General features: G+C 40.8%; 1 long non-coding RNA gene across 1 annotated transcript; it reads right to left on the bottom strand.

Annotated features, from left to right (window-relative positions):
• Positions 1-3,094: 3,094 nt before the first annotated feature.
• Positions 3,095-4,236, bottom strand: LOC117528343. The gene is made up of 2 exons (XR_004565740.1): positions 4,182-4,236; positions 3,095-3,268 (listed from the first exon to the last, which is right to left on the bottom strand). It is a non-coding gene; the product is annotated as an uncharacterized LOC117528343 (long non-coding RNA).
• Positions 4,237-14,563: the final 10,327 nt, after the last annotated feature.

Genomic DNA, 14,563 nt, shown 5'->3' with positions numbered 1-14,563 from the left:
TTATTTGTTGTTCCCTAGGTACACCATATTTGTTGTTCTCTAGGTACACTGTATTTGTTGTTCCCTAGGTACACCGTATTTGTTGTTCTCTACATACACCTTATTTGTTGTTCCCTAGGTCCACCTTATTTGTTGTTCCCTAGGTCCACCTTATTTGTTGTTCTCTAGGTACACCGTATTTGTTGTTCTCTAGGTACACCGTATTTGTTGTTCTCTACATACACCTTATTTGTTGTTCCCTAGGTCCACCTTATTTGTTGTTCCCTAGGTCCACCATATTTGTTGTTCTCTAGGTACACCATATTTGTTGTTCTCTACATACACCTTATTTGTTGTTCTCTACATACACCTTATTTGTTGTTCCCTAGGTCCACCTTATTTGTTGTTCCCTAGGTCCACCTTATTTGTTGTTCTCTAGGTACACCATATTTGTTGTTCCCTAGGTACACCATATTTGTTGTTCTCTACATACACCTTATTTGTTGTTCCCTAGGTCCACCTTATTTGTTGTTCCCTAGGTCCACCTTATTTGTTGTTCTCTAGGTACACCATATTTGTAGATCTCTAGGTACACCAAATTTGTAGTTTTCTAGGAACACCAAATTTGTTGTTCTCTCGGTTGTTTTCTATCCACCTGTGCAAAACACAATAAATAGATGGAGTAAAAGAACAAAATCACAATGTGCAATACAGTAAATAATAAAAAAGACAAAAGAGACAAAGACAAAACAAACAAAATATAAAATTTAAACTTGATCTGATGAGACAGAGAGAAGTGCACAAACAGACATTGAGTCATCACATAGTGCAGTTCCTCAGAACATCTGTTTATTATATGTATACACATATGGTATCATACTCTTAATATCTGGGGAGAACCCTGTGATGGAACAATGATTTCATCTTGCATCACAGTACACCACTTGCTACATTTTAAACAAGACTGATTTTAAGGTAATTGTAGCTGACTATCGTGATAAATGTTGGGCCCGTATAAATTACATTATGTCACACTACAACACCATGATGTTTTTACAGCCTCCTAGAGGTATACACTTCACTTTAAGTCAACACTTGACAATGATTTAAAATTGGGACTTTTTACAATCAGATCTGTTCTGGACTGTGTGTTTGCATGCTGTTTTTGTGTGCATTTTGTTCCTTTGTTTGCTCACTGTTTCCTGTTAGAATGACCTAAGCAGTGGGTCACCCCTCTGAGTCTGCTCTGTTTGAGGTTTCATCATCAAAAAAACAACAACAAAAAAAAAAACAGAACACCAGAGGAAATTTTTCCTTACTGCTCTCACCTATGTGTTTGCTCAGAGGGGTTGGTAAGGTTAGACCTTACCCATGTGAAGTGTCTTGAGGTGACTTTGTTCTGATTTGGTGCAATATAAATGAACTCAATTGTGTACATCTCTGAAGTGTGATGTCATCTATCCGTATATATACACTACCAGTCAAAGGTTTGGACATACTTTCCCATTCAACTGGACAGGAAATGTGTCCAAATGTTTGATTGGTATTGCGCTGATGTATCTTCCTTCCTGTGTTTTTGTTTGTTTGTTTGTTTTATGACATTCATCTCTTCTTTGAAACTAGCAGCTCTGCTGGCTTGTGAAGTCTGAGAGAAAGAATTCTTGATATCTCAAATGGACACAAAGCATTAGGAAAGAAAAGAGCAGACGTGATGGATGGAGAACATGCTGACATGGTAACAGCTGTGGATCAGGGACAGGCAAGTAAAAGCATGATGACACATATCACACCAACAGAAGGAAAGGGGAAAAAGTTACCGCTGACAGATATATATATATATATATATATATATATATATATATATATATATATATATATATATATATATATATATATATATATATATATATATATATATATATATATATATATAGATAGATAAATCAACAGCATTGGCAAATGGGACATAACCACACTGAGAATATGTGCAACATAAAAACACATTGGTGAGTGTGAAATGATGTAGGTGTATCATTTTGTGGATGGCTAACAATGTGCTAATTGAGTTAAAAGCTTGTGGGTTTGTGTGTGTGTGATTACCAACTTTACATTTTTATGGTATTGTGTATAGTGAAAGAATCAGGCAGTTTTGTTGTTTGTTTGCATTTGCTTGTACATAATAGATTTATTTAAAATTTCACAACTCTTGATGCAAAGCATTATTGGTTCCCCGCCGAATGGGATGTGGCACAGTTTGCCTGGGGAGATGTGACATTATGTGTTTGTGTCCACATAAGTGATATAACTTTTCACAAATGCTGCATTTAAGTGAAGTGGATGCTGTTGCTCCAATGGAGGCTTAAGTGATCATTTGAGAAGATATCAGTGTGTGTGTGTGTGTGTGTGTGTGTGTGTGTGTGTGTGTGTGTGTGTGTGTGAGTGTGTGTGTGTGCCGCAGGGAGGGGAAGAGAGAAAAGCGAGTTTTTATATCCACTCACCTGTGTCTGATATAACGTTTCTGTTCCTCATTTTCATTGCGTTCATTGTTACTGTTTCTTCCTTTCAATACGAGCCATCCCACTAGAAGTGGATTGAATGAGGCTGAAAAAGGCCATTTCATCCTTCTGGGACCTGCACTGACACAGAAATCAGATATTTTGTATGAGATGCCCTCTAATTTAAAAAAAAGGAGAAGAAAAATACCTCGAGATTTGTGAGCACACTCACAAAATGATATTATCGCTTTGCCATGCTTGCTGCTTACATGTTTTTTATGCTGGTGACGGCAGCGTTTTTGTGATAAAACACCTGAATTAACCTCTTTAGGTCTGTTTATACTTGCAACTAACAAAATTACAATTATTTCTCCTGAAGGATCTTGGACCTGAAATAACTGCCTTCATGCAAATCTTCATTCAGTGTGTTACTGTCTGAAGTTACACTTACAAAGTCATCTTATAATACAACAAAAACCAAAGTTTATGAACACCCTGCGATTTTGCAAGTTCTCCCACTTAGAAATCATGGAGGGGTCTGAAATTGTCATCTTATGTGCATGTCCACTGTGAGAGACATAATCTAAAAAAAAAAAAAAGCCGGAAATCACAATGTATGATTTAATAATTTATTTGCATGTTACTACTGCAAATAAGTATTTCAACACCTGCCAATCAGCAAAAATTCTGACCTTCAAACACCTGTTAGTCCACCTTTAAAAAGTTCACCTCCACTCCACTTATTATTCCAAATTAGAAGCACCTATTTGAGGTCATTAGCTGCATAAAGACACCTGTCTGTTATGTGCTGACGCGGGTCAGAGAACCGAACCAGCATCTGACAATGGCCCAGCGCTAAATAACCAGAAAGCGGTTCCAAGAAACAAATTTATTCCCCCTCATGTGCAATAATTCGTGTACAACATAAATAATCAGCTGTCTTGGCAAGGTGAAGGACGGCGCGCTCTCCAGCGCCCAAATGGATCAAAGCCCGGCACTTCTGGACTCAGATTCACCGCCAAACACCCCCCAGGTGAATACGACAAACTGACTCTGAAGGACGGAAAAGGTGAGGTAAGTCAACAGAGCTACAACAAATATCCTTCAGAGGCACACACTATCAGCAACACATTCAGGTCTGAATTTAAGCCTTATGTAAATGAGCAGCTTCTCACAACAGGTGGAGGATCATCAATCCGTACGCCACGGCAGTGAGAAGCAAACTGCACAATTCTCATCAATGTTCAAATATACTGCGTAACAAAACGGCAAATTACTATTAACGATTATTCAGACGATAATCACCTCTGATGTGTGCTGACAGCATGTGTCCCTCACCCATCCTCCTTCACAGGCACGATGTGTCAAACCCTGGCGCGGTCCTCAGCGTCTCACAACCGAACGTCACAAGGTCGAGTTCCTGGCAATTCTGCTCAAATCACTCATGGCTTAAATGCAGAACGCCATCTCATTATTTGCTTCAGCTGAAAGTCTTTAAGTCTGCATGTGAGCATCATCCACAGGTGCTGCAAGTTGTTAGGCCTGCATGTGAACATCCTCCACAGGTGCAGCCAATAGTTCTGATGAGGGTGAAGGACTCTTCCGCCAGCACCTTCTCCACAGAAAAAACAGTTTGTATACCACCTGGAGAGCAAAGAAAAGAAAACAGCACCCAAATGTCCAGCCAAACCCCCCAACACACAACACCTGTCCACCCCACAGATTCAGTAAGACTCCAACTGTTAACATGGCTAAGACCAAAGAGCTGTCCAAAGACACCAGAGACAAAATTGTAGACCTCCACAAGGCTGGAAAGGGCTACTGGGCAATTGCCAAGCAGCTTGGTGAAAAAACATCAACTGTTGGAGCAATTATTAAAAAAATGGAAGAAGCTAAACATGACTGTCAATCTCCCTCGGACTGGGGCTCCATGCAAGATCCCACCCCATGGCGTATCAGTGATCCTAAGAAAGGTGAGGAATCAGCCCAGAACTGCACGGGAGGAGCTGGTCAATGACCTGAAGAGAGCTGGCACCACTGTTTCCAAGGTTACTGTGGGTAATATACTAAGATGTCATGGGTTAAAATCATGCACGGCACGGAAGGTTCCCCTACTTAAATCAGGACACGTCCAGGCCCATCTTAAGTTTGCCCATGACCGTGTGGAGGACTGGACTAAAATCCCTGCTGCAGTGTGTGCAAACCTGGTGAAAAAATACAGGAAACGTTTGACCTCTGTAATTGCAAACAAAGGCTACTGTACCAAATATTAACACTGACTTTCATAGGTGTTGAAATACTTATTTGCAGCAGTAACATATACAAATAAATTATTTTTAAAAAAATCATAGATTGTGATTTCTGGATTTTTTTTTTTTTTTTTTGATTATGTCTCTCACAGTGGACATGCACCTAAGATGAAAATTTCAGACCCCTCCAAGATTTCTAAGTGGGAGAACTTGCAAAATCGCAGGGTGTTCAAACACTTATTTTCCTCACTGTATATACTAGGTGGGGTACCCAGTGCCGCCGGGGTTAACCTGTTTTAGACAGAAGCCAAATGCCAATCATTTTAATCAAACCAACTGCCCAACATTTGTTTTTGTAATGCTGTTGTCTTATAAATATAATAGTTAATGGGCTAAAGTTTGTCCAGCAGAACTATAAGACATGGACTCCCCAAACTAACTGGAAATACTTGGTTAAAAGACAAACACATTTGAAGTCCTTCATGCAGACTTTGTTTTGCAATCAAATTTATAACAAAATTACACACAAAAAGTAGGTAACAGTAAATGTAAATATCAATGAATCAAAAGTGAGGTAGTGGTGTATTTCACTGTTTTTACATTGCAGTTTTACAAACATAAAATGAATGTATTCAGACAGGAAGGCAAACTGGGTTGTACAGGACAGTCAGGTGGTTAACAGTTGAGAACATAAAGTTGCTGAAGGAAGGGATTAAATAAACAAAGATGGCCAACACATAGGCATAAAGCTGATCAGCCACAGCATGAAGTTATGGGAAAGAGTAGTAGAAGCTAGGCTTAGAAAACAGGTGAAGATCTGTGAGCAGCAATATGGTTTCATGCCGAGAAAGAGCACTACAGATGCAATGTTTGCTCTGAGAATACTGTTGGAAAAGTACAGAGAAGGACAGAAAGAGTTACATTGTGTGTTTGTGGACTTAGAAAAAGCTTATGATAGGGTGCCAAGAGAAGAGTTGTGGCATTGTATGAGGAAGTCTGGAGTGGCACAGAAGTATGTTAGGGTAGTGCAGGACATGTACAAGAATAGTGTGACAGCGGTGAGATGCGCAGTCGGAATGACAGACTCATTCAAGGTGGAGGTGGGATTACACCAAGGATCAGCTCTGAGTCCTTTCTTGTTTGCAGTGGTGATGGACAGGTTGACAGATGAGATCAGACAGGAGTCCCCATGGACTATGATGTTTGCAGATGACATTGTGATCTGTAGTGAGAGTAGAGAGCAAGTTGAGTCTAGTCTGGAGAAGTGGAAATATGCTTTTGAGAGAAGGGGAATGAAAGTCAGTAGAAGCAAGACTGAGTACATGTGTGTGAATGAGAGGGAGCCCAGTGGAATAGTGCAGTTACAAGGAGTAGAAGTGGTGAAAGTAGATGAGTTTAAATATTTGGGGTCAACTGTTCAAAGTAATGGAGAGTGTGGTAGAGAGGTGAAGAAGAGAGTGCAGGCAGGGTGGAGTGGGTGGAGAAAGGTGGCAGGAGTGATTTGTGACCGAAGAATATCAGCAAGAGTGAAGGGGAAAGTTTACAAAACAGTAGTGAGACCAGCTATGTTGTATGGTTTAGAGACAGTGGCACTAACAAAAAGACAGGAGGCAGAGCTGGAGGTGGCAGAGCTGAAGATGTTGAGATTCTCTTTGGGAGTGACAAGAATGGACAAGATTAGGAATGAACATATCAGAGAGACAGCTCAAGTGGGACGGTTTGGAGACAAAGTCAGAGAGGCGAGATTGAGATGGTTTGGACATGTGCAGAGGAGGGACCCAGGGTATATAGGGAGAAGGATGCTCAGGATGGAGCCACCAGGCAGGAGGAGAAGAGGGAGACCAAAGAGGAGGTTTATGGATGTGCTGAGAGAGGACATGCAGGTGGTTTGTGTGACAGAGGAAGATACAGAGGACAGGGTGAGATGGAAACGATTGATCTGCTGTGGCGACCCCTAACGGGAACAGCCGAAAGACAAAGAAGAAGAAGGCCAACACATATACAGGGCTGGAAATTTGAATCTGCCTGGTCATACCCACAGCCGGCTATTTTGGGGTTAATTTTCAGTTCAACTTTTGAAGAAATGGTACCAGTTTGTTCCCCATGTCATGAGGATTCAGAATATATATAGTGTTTAGGGCTACATATTATAGTTTGACCACTGACCATTCTTGAGATGTTTCTACAGCGTGATTAGAGTCCACCTGGGGTAAATTCAGTTGACTGGATGTGATTTGGATAGACACACACCTGTCTACATACTGTATAATGCAGTTGAAGGTGCATGTTGGAGCAGAAACCAAGCATAAAGTCAAAGGAACTGTCTGAAGACCTCTCAGACAGGATTGTCTTCAGGCACAAATCTGGGGAAGAGTACAGAATAATTTCTGCTGCTTTGAAGGTCCCAATGAGCATAGTGGCCTCTATCATCCGTAAATGGAAGAAGTTCAGGTCCACCAGGACTCTTCCTGGTGGCCCGTCTAAACTGAGGGACCAGGGGAAAAGGACCTTAGTCAGGGAGGTGACCAAGAACCCAATGGTCATTCTGTCAGAGCTCCAGCATTCCTCTGTGAAGAGAGGAGAACGTTCTGGAAGGACAACCATCTCTGCAGCAATCCCCCAATCAGGCCTGTGTGGTAGAGTGGCCAGACGGAAGCCACTCTTTAGTAAAAGAGCCCACCTGGAGTTTGCCTAATGGCACCTGAAGGACTTTCAGACCATGAGAAACAAAATTCTCTGGTGATGAGACAAAGATTGAACTCTTTGGTGTTGAATGCCAGGCGTCATGTTTGGAGGAAACTAGGCACCATCCCTACAGTGAAGCATGATGGTGGCAGCATCATGCTGTGGGGATGTTTTTCAGCAGCAGGAACGGGGAGACTAGACAGGGTTGAGGGAAAGATGAATGCTGCAATGTACAGAGACATCCTGGATGAAAACCTGCTCCAGAGCACTCCTGACCTCAGACTGGGGCAACGGCTCATCTTTCAGCAGGACAATGACCCTAAACACACAGCCAAGATATCAAAGGAGTGGCTTCAGGACAACTCTGTGAATGTCCTTGAGTGGTCCAGTCAGAGCCCAGACCTGAATCTGATTGAACATCTCTGGAGAGATCTGAAAATGTCTGCGCACCGATGCTCCCCATCCAACCTGATGGAGCTTGAGAGGTGTTGCAAATAGGTATGGACAAAACTGACCTAAGATAGGTGCACCAAGCTTGTGGCATCATATTCAAGAAGACTTGAGGCTGTAATTCAATCAATCAATCAATCAATCAATTTTTTATATAGCGCCAAATCACAACAAACAGTTGCCTCAAGGCGCTTTATATTGTAAGGCAAGGCCATACAATAATTATGTAAAACCCCAACGGTCAAAACGACCCCCTGTGAGCAAGCACTTGGCTACAGTGGGAAGAAAAAAAAAAAATTGCTGCCAAAGGTGCATCAACAAAGTATTGAGCATGTGATTTCTTAGTTTTTTAGTTTTACTAAATTTGCAACAGCAACAACAACAAACTGGCCATACTGTCATTATGGAGTGTTATGAATAGAATTTTGAGGGGGAAATATGAATTTACTCCATTCTGGAATAAGGCTGTAACATATCAAAATGTGGAAAGAGTGAAGTGCTGTGAATACTTTTTAGATGCACTGTATCTGCTGTACAGGTAGTGTGTCGATACAGAGCGGGTCAGTCAATCTGCAGGCCTGGGTTTGAATCCCATTTATGCTACCTGTCTGTATTCTTGAACAAGACACTCTACATTGTCTCAATTCCCCTTGGCTGGGGGAAGTAATCTGTGTTGGACTGGTGTCACATCCAGGGGGAATCCGCTTACGGAATCCGGAGACAAGCACCTGCATCATGAAGCTTCAGGCTCTTCATAGGATAAATTATGCCTGCAATAACAAATCATGTCAATGTCTGCAGTGACCAGCACAGGGCCTGTAATCATTTTTATGTTTGATATTTTCCCCAAAAACCTGTGCTTTAAGAGAATGCTGTCTTTATTTTAGTGTGAAACGCCACCACTGACTTAATCACAGCTACAATTGGTTATTTTCTGTGAGGTCTCTCCTCCAAAAGGTCAGCAGTAATGCTTCGTGACAAGCACAGTTGCAGCAGCTGAGCGTGCCACACCTGCACACACGTGGATCACATTAACATCCTACTATCACTTAAAAAACTAACACTGTCACAGCTGAACCCGTAAAGCTCGTTCTCACAAAGGCTCAACTGGAAGTCTTTTCATGGTGGAGGCATCCTTCTCAAAAGAACGCAGAGTACAAGGACTTTTTTGTCTGATCACAGTTAGTGATGAGAACATAAGCTCCCTAACCCTCACTGTGTCCACCACAGATTGAACGCTGCCCCTCGCTGACTCTTCAGCATATGCGCGGTGATAGTGGGCGGCCCGAAGCGCCTCCAATGTGTGAATATGAGAACTTAAATCAGCTTGTAGGCTAAATTGTAACTTTTACATGATGGAAGATGTGTGAATACTGAGGCAGAAAACTGCATCAAGAATTTCATTTTGTAGAGCTTTATTTTCATTATGTTACATATACATATATATATATATATATATATATATATATATATATATATATATATATATATATATATATATATATATATATATATATATATATATATATATATATATATATATATACACACACACACACACACATAGTATATGAGGTGCCTTCAATAAGTTTTGAGACTTTTCATAGGGGCTGTTATAATCATCCCACACTCTTGTAATTTTGATATGTTATTACCATGTGTCTAAGGAGATAATCTACCAATTTTTATTATTCCAGGTTGACAGAGACGGCTGTATGTGGACGTTAAGCGGACCCTAATAAATCACGCTCGTCACAGCTGACTTTTTTGCTAAATGCAGTCGGGATGGGAGGACACTTTGGAAGAGTGATACGCTATAAAATTTTGTGTTAAGCTCGGAAAGAACTCTACGCAGACTTATGAACTGCTCCAGACTGCTTATGGATTAAATTGCATGGGCAGAGCATCGGTGTTTTGTTGGCACAAAAAGTTTAAGGGTGGCAGAGAGTCTGTGAGAGACGATGAGAGGTGTGGGAGGAGGAGGGAAGTCAGAACACCGGAGCTGTTGGGGAAAATTTGTACTTTTATGGATGAGGACCATCGAGTGTCAATAGAGACAATAAGTGTAGAGTTTGAAGTCAGTGTGGGAACTGTGCACACAATTATTCATGATGAACTGAACATGCGGAAGATTTGTGTGAATTTCAGGACAATGCACCAGTCCACAACTCCATCCGTCTTTCCAACTATTTGACCGAGATGGGCATCAAGACAGTTCCTTACCCTCCCTACAGTCCAGACCTTGCTCCCTGTGACTTTTGGTTGATCCCCAAGCTCAAGGAAACCTTAGAGGCAGTCGTTTTGAAACCATTGAGGAGATGAAAGAGGCTGTGACAAGGGTCGTGGACATGTTGACACCAGAGGACTTCCAGGGGGCCTTCCAAACGTTGTTGGAATGATACAACAAGTGCATTGCATCTGGGGGGGAGTACTTTGAAGGGGACTAGAGTTTCGTGCTTGTCCGAGGGAAAAAAGTGTCCCTACGAAAAAAGTCTCAAAACTTATTGAAGGCACCTCGTATATGCCAAATCAACATGCAGAGCCAACTTGGATCGGCAGAGGCAACCCCAAGTGGGAAAAAAAAAAACAAAAAAAAAAACAAGGGAGCAGACGAAGGGACTTACTAGATAGAGCGGGCAAAATATGTATGGAACATGTTGCCATTTTTCTCAGTAAATATATTTCTAAAGGTGCTATTAACATGAAATTTTTGCCAGATGTCTGTTACAACCCAAATAATCCACACAAATAAGGAAATCAAGACAGATAACTACAGAAATTAAGTTATATGTAATAAAATAAATGACACCAAGAAAAGTATTGAACACGCTTATTGAAATTTATTTAATACTTTGTACAAAGGCCTTTGTTGGTCATGAAGCTCCACCATGCCTCCTGTATGGGTGGGATTTTGTCCATTCTTCCACATAAACACCCTTAAAATCTTGAAGGTTCATGGACCTCTTCTATGAACTCTGATCTTTAGTTCTTTCCATAGATTTTCTGTTGGATTCAAGAAGAGGTGGGACAAAGTCACCAGCAAGTCATTCTCAAGTCATGAATCGGCAAGTCACAAGTCATAATGACCACCAAGTATTTGCAAGCTGACTTGAGACTTGCCAATTCATGACTTGACAGTGACAGTGTCCCACCTCTGTCAGCTGATTGGCTGGACCATTCTAACAGCTTTATTCACAACATTCAGAAGTTTAGAAATCCTGAAACCAATGCTGTCAGTTTTGCAACAATAAGACTGTGAAGACCTCCAGAGAGCTCATTGCTTTTTTCATGAGATGTTTCTTGTGTGACACCTTTGTAATGAGACACCTTTTTCTAGGCCATCAGTTTGGACTGAACCAAATCAAATCAACTTTATTTATATAGCGCCAAATCACAACAAACAGTTGCCCCAAGGCGCCTTATATTGTAAGGCAAGGCCATACAATAATTACGGAAAAACCAGCTGATATTAATTTGCACTGACAAGGAGCAGGACTGCTTTCTAATTACTGATAGATTTCAGATGGTGTCTTGGCTTTCCATGTCTTTTTGCACCTTCCTTTCTTCAGGTGTTCAATACTTTTTCCTGTGTCATTTCACATTATTGCATATAATTTCTGTACTTATTGGTTTTGGTTTCTTTATATGTGTGTATTGCTTGGGTTGTTACTGACATATGGTGAAAAATTCACATCAGTAGCACCTTTAGAAATATACAAAATATAAAAAATAGTGACTTGTTAAATACTTATTTTACCCATTGTATAACCATATTTCCATGGATCAAAAAACCAACTGAATGCTGTTTCTGAATACTTTATTCAGCATTAAGTGACACAGCTAAATGAATTTGTACCAGATCATGATTCAGCAGTGTATAGCCAGTAGACCTGCTCAAAATGGCAAATGTTACAAAATCTTTTGGGCCACATGTTGTTCTTGTTCCACTAATAAAATAAAAGATCTGTGCCAAATTTTAATGTAATCGGACATTGTTTAGGGCTCCCCCACAAAGCAACAGTTTTCCCCAAACGAGCAGAAAGGGGAGACAACTTCCAGTTATGTTCTCCTCTGGGTGACCAATTAACCACCACTTTTTGGGATTAGAAGCCATCACGTGCACCTGTAAAAAAATAAAAAATAAAAATACTAGCATCAGAGTCTTCTTCCGTTAGGGTGACGATGCCTTGCCAGTGGAGGGAAAGGAAAATGTGTCACTCTGGGGGACCTCTAAATCTTATCTGATTGAGTTCAAATTTGGTCTGCACCTATAAAACCCCAAGTGGAACAAAAAACAACTTGTGGCCCAAAGTCTCTCACAACTTTTATTTTTCCACTATATAGCAAGAACAGCCCTAATAGTCAGGTTGTTTTTTTTGTTTTTTTTCTTCAATTTATTTTCATTTATATAGTGCCAAATCGCAACAGAGTTGCCTCAAAGTGCTTCACACAGGTAAGGTCTAACCTTACCAACCCTCAGACCAACAGTGGTAAGGAAAAACTCCCTCTGAGGAAGAAACCTCAAGCAGACCAGACTCAAAGGGGTGACCCTCTGCTTGGGCCATGATACAAACATAAATTACAGAACAATTCACAGAACAATTCACGGACGAATATACAAGAAATGCTATTGGCGCACAGGACAGGAGGACTGCCAACACGAATACAACTTCCATCTCTGGATGGAGCTGCACCTTAAACAGAGAGAAAAAAAAAACAGAATCAGGCATCAGAAAGACAAAAAATGCTGTATAATTTGCCAGCATTAAACAACAAGAAAAACAGAGAAATACTAAGGTGATCGCCGGCCACTAGCCCTAAACTTCACTAAAAGACCCAGAATTTAGGTAAAGTTGAGGCTGCAGCCCACTCCAATTCCTAATAAATGAATTAAAAGAGTAAAAAGCGTAAAACAAAACTGTACCAGTATGCTAGCCATATGAAAGGGAAAATAAGTGCGTCTTAAGTCTGGACTTGAAAATCTCCACAGTATCTGACTGTTTTATTGATGAAGGGAGATCATTCCACAGAACAGGGGCACGATAAGAGAAAGCTCTGTGACCCGCAGACTTCTTATTCACCTTAGGGACACAAAGTAGTCCTGCACCCTGAGAACATAAAGCCCGTGCCGGTACGTAAGGTTTAATTAGGTCAGCTAGGTAGGGAGGTGCCAGTCCATGAATAATTTTATAGGTTAGTAGCAGAATCTTAAAATCTGATCTCACTGGGACAGGAAGACATTGAAGGGATGCTAAAATGGGTGTAATGTACTTTCTGCTTCGTGTCAAACGTCTGGCTGCAGCATTTTGAACCAATTGGAGACCCCTAATGCTAGGCTGCGGTAAACCAGAAAATAGAACATTGCAGTAGTCCAATCTACAAGAGATAAATGCATCGATCAGGGTCTCAGCATCAGCCATAGACAGGAGGGGACAAATCTTTGATATTTCGCAGGTGGAAGAAAGCAGTCCTAGTAATATTTCTAATGTGGAGGCCAAAGGACAACGAAGGATCAAAAATTACCCCAAGGTTCCTCACTTTGTCAGTGTAATGTATGACACACGAGCCGAGGCTCAGCGTTAACTGGTCAAATTGATGCCGATGTCTCACTGCACCAAGAACCATAATTTCAGTCTTATCAGAGTTTAAAAATAGGAAGTTTCTAGACATCCAACTTCTCACTGCTGCAAGGCAATCTTCCAAGGATTTTATGTGAACGAGATTACCAGCAGTTATCGGCATGTATAACTGAGTATCAGCTGCATAGCAGTGAAAGTTAATCCCAAAACGCCGCAATATGTGCCCAAGGGGTGCTATATAAAGGGAGAAAAGCAGGGGGCCTAAGACAGACCCCTGTGGAACCCCAAATTTCATGTCACTAAGGTTAGAGGTAGTGTTACTGTACAAAACACAGTGAGAACGACTGGTCAAGTATGACGTCAGCCATGCAAGGGCACTCCCAGTAATCCCAAAATGATTTTCCAGCCTATCAAGTAGAATATGATGATCCACTGTATCAAATGCAGCACTGAGATCTAACAGCAACAGAACCGTAGTGGTGTCTGAATCCATTGTAAGCAGAAGATCACCACTTTAGTGAGAGCCGTCTCTGTGGAATGATATTTTCTAAAAGCAGACTGCAGTGGCTCAAACAGATTATTCTCAGTAAGATAGTCTATGAGCTGCCGTGACACCACTTTTTCCAGAATTTTAGAGAAAAATGATAGTTTTGATATCGGCCAATAGTTTTTCAATACACTAAGGTCAAGATTAGGTTTCTTAAGTAATGGTTTAATCACTGCAGATTTGAAACATTTAGGAACAGATCCAGAAGTTAAAGAAAGATTAATCATTTCCAGCACAGTCGGCCCAAGAGTGGGCCACAGGTCCTGTTCAGCTTTTAAGCCTGAGACAATTCAAATGTTTTCTGTTAGTTGTCGTTATAACGTCATAGCATCACATTCAAGATTGTACAATAATTCAAATTAATAAAAAACTGTTATAAAGTATCTTTTCTCTGTGATTCCATGTTGTGGTGAAATATGCACCAAAATGCAGGGAATGGCACCTATGCCTCCAGACCCCCCTAGGGAAATGCAGTTTGTTTGTGAGATGTGCTTTTTGTATTTTTCATGTAGCCTTTTTGAGCTATTTTGAGACAACCAAATGTTTGATTGCTGAAGAAGAATTATCTTACCAAAGGCT

This window comes from Thalassophryne amazonica, chromosome 16, assembly GCF_902500255.1.
Source record: "Thalassophryne amazonica chromosome 16, fThaAma1.1, whole genome shotgun sequence".
Lineage (NCBI taxonomy): Eukaryota > Metazoa > Chordata > Actinopteri > Batrachoidiformes > Batrachoididae > Thalassophryne > Thalassophryne amazonica.
This window is presented reverse-complemented; position numbering and strand designations above follow the sequence as displayed.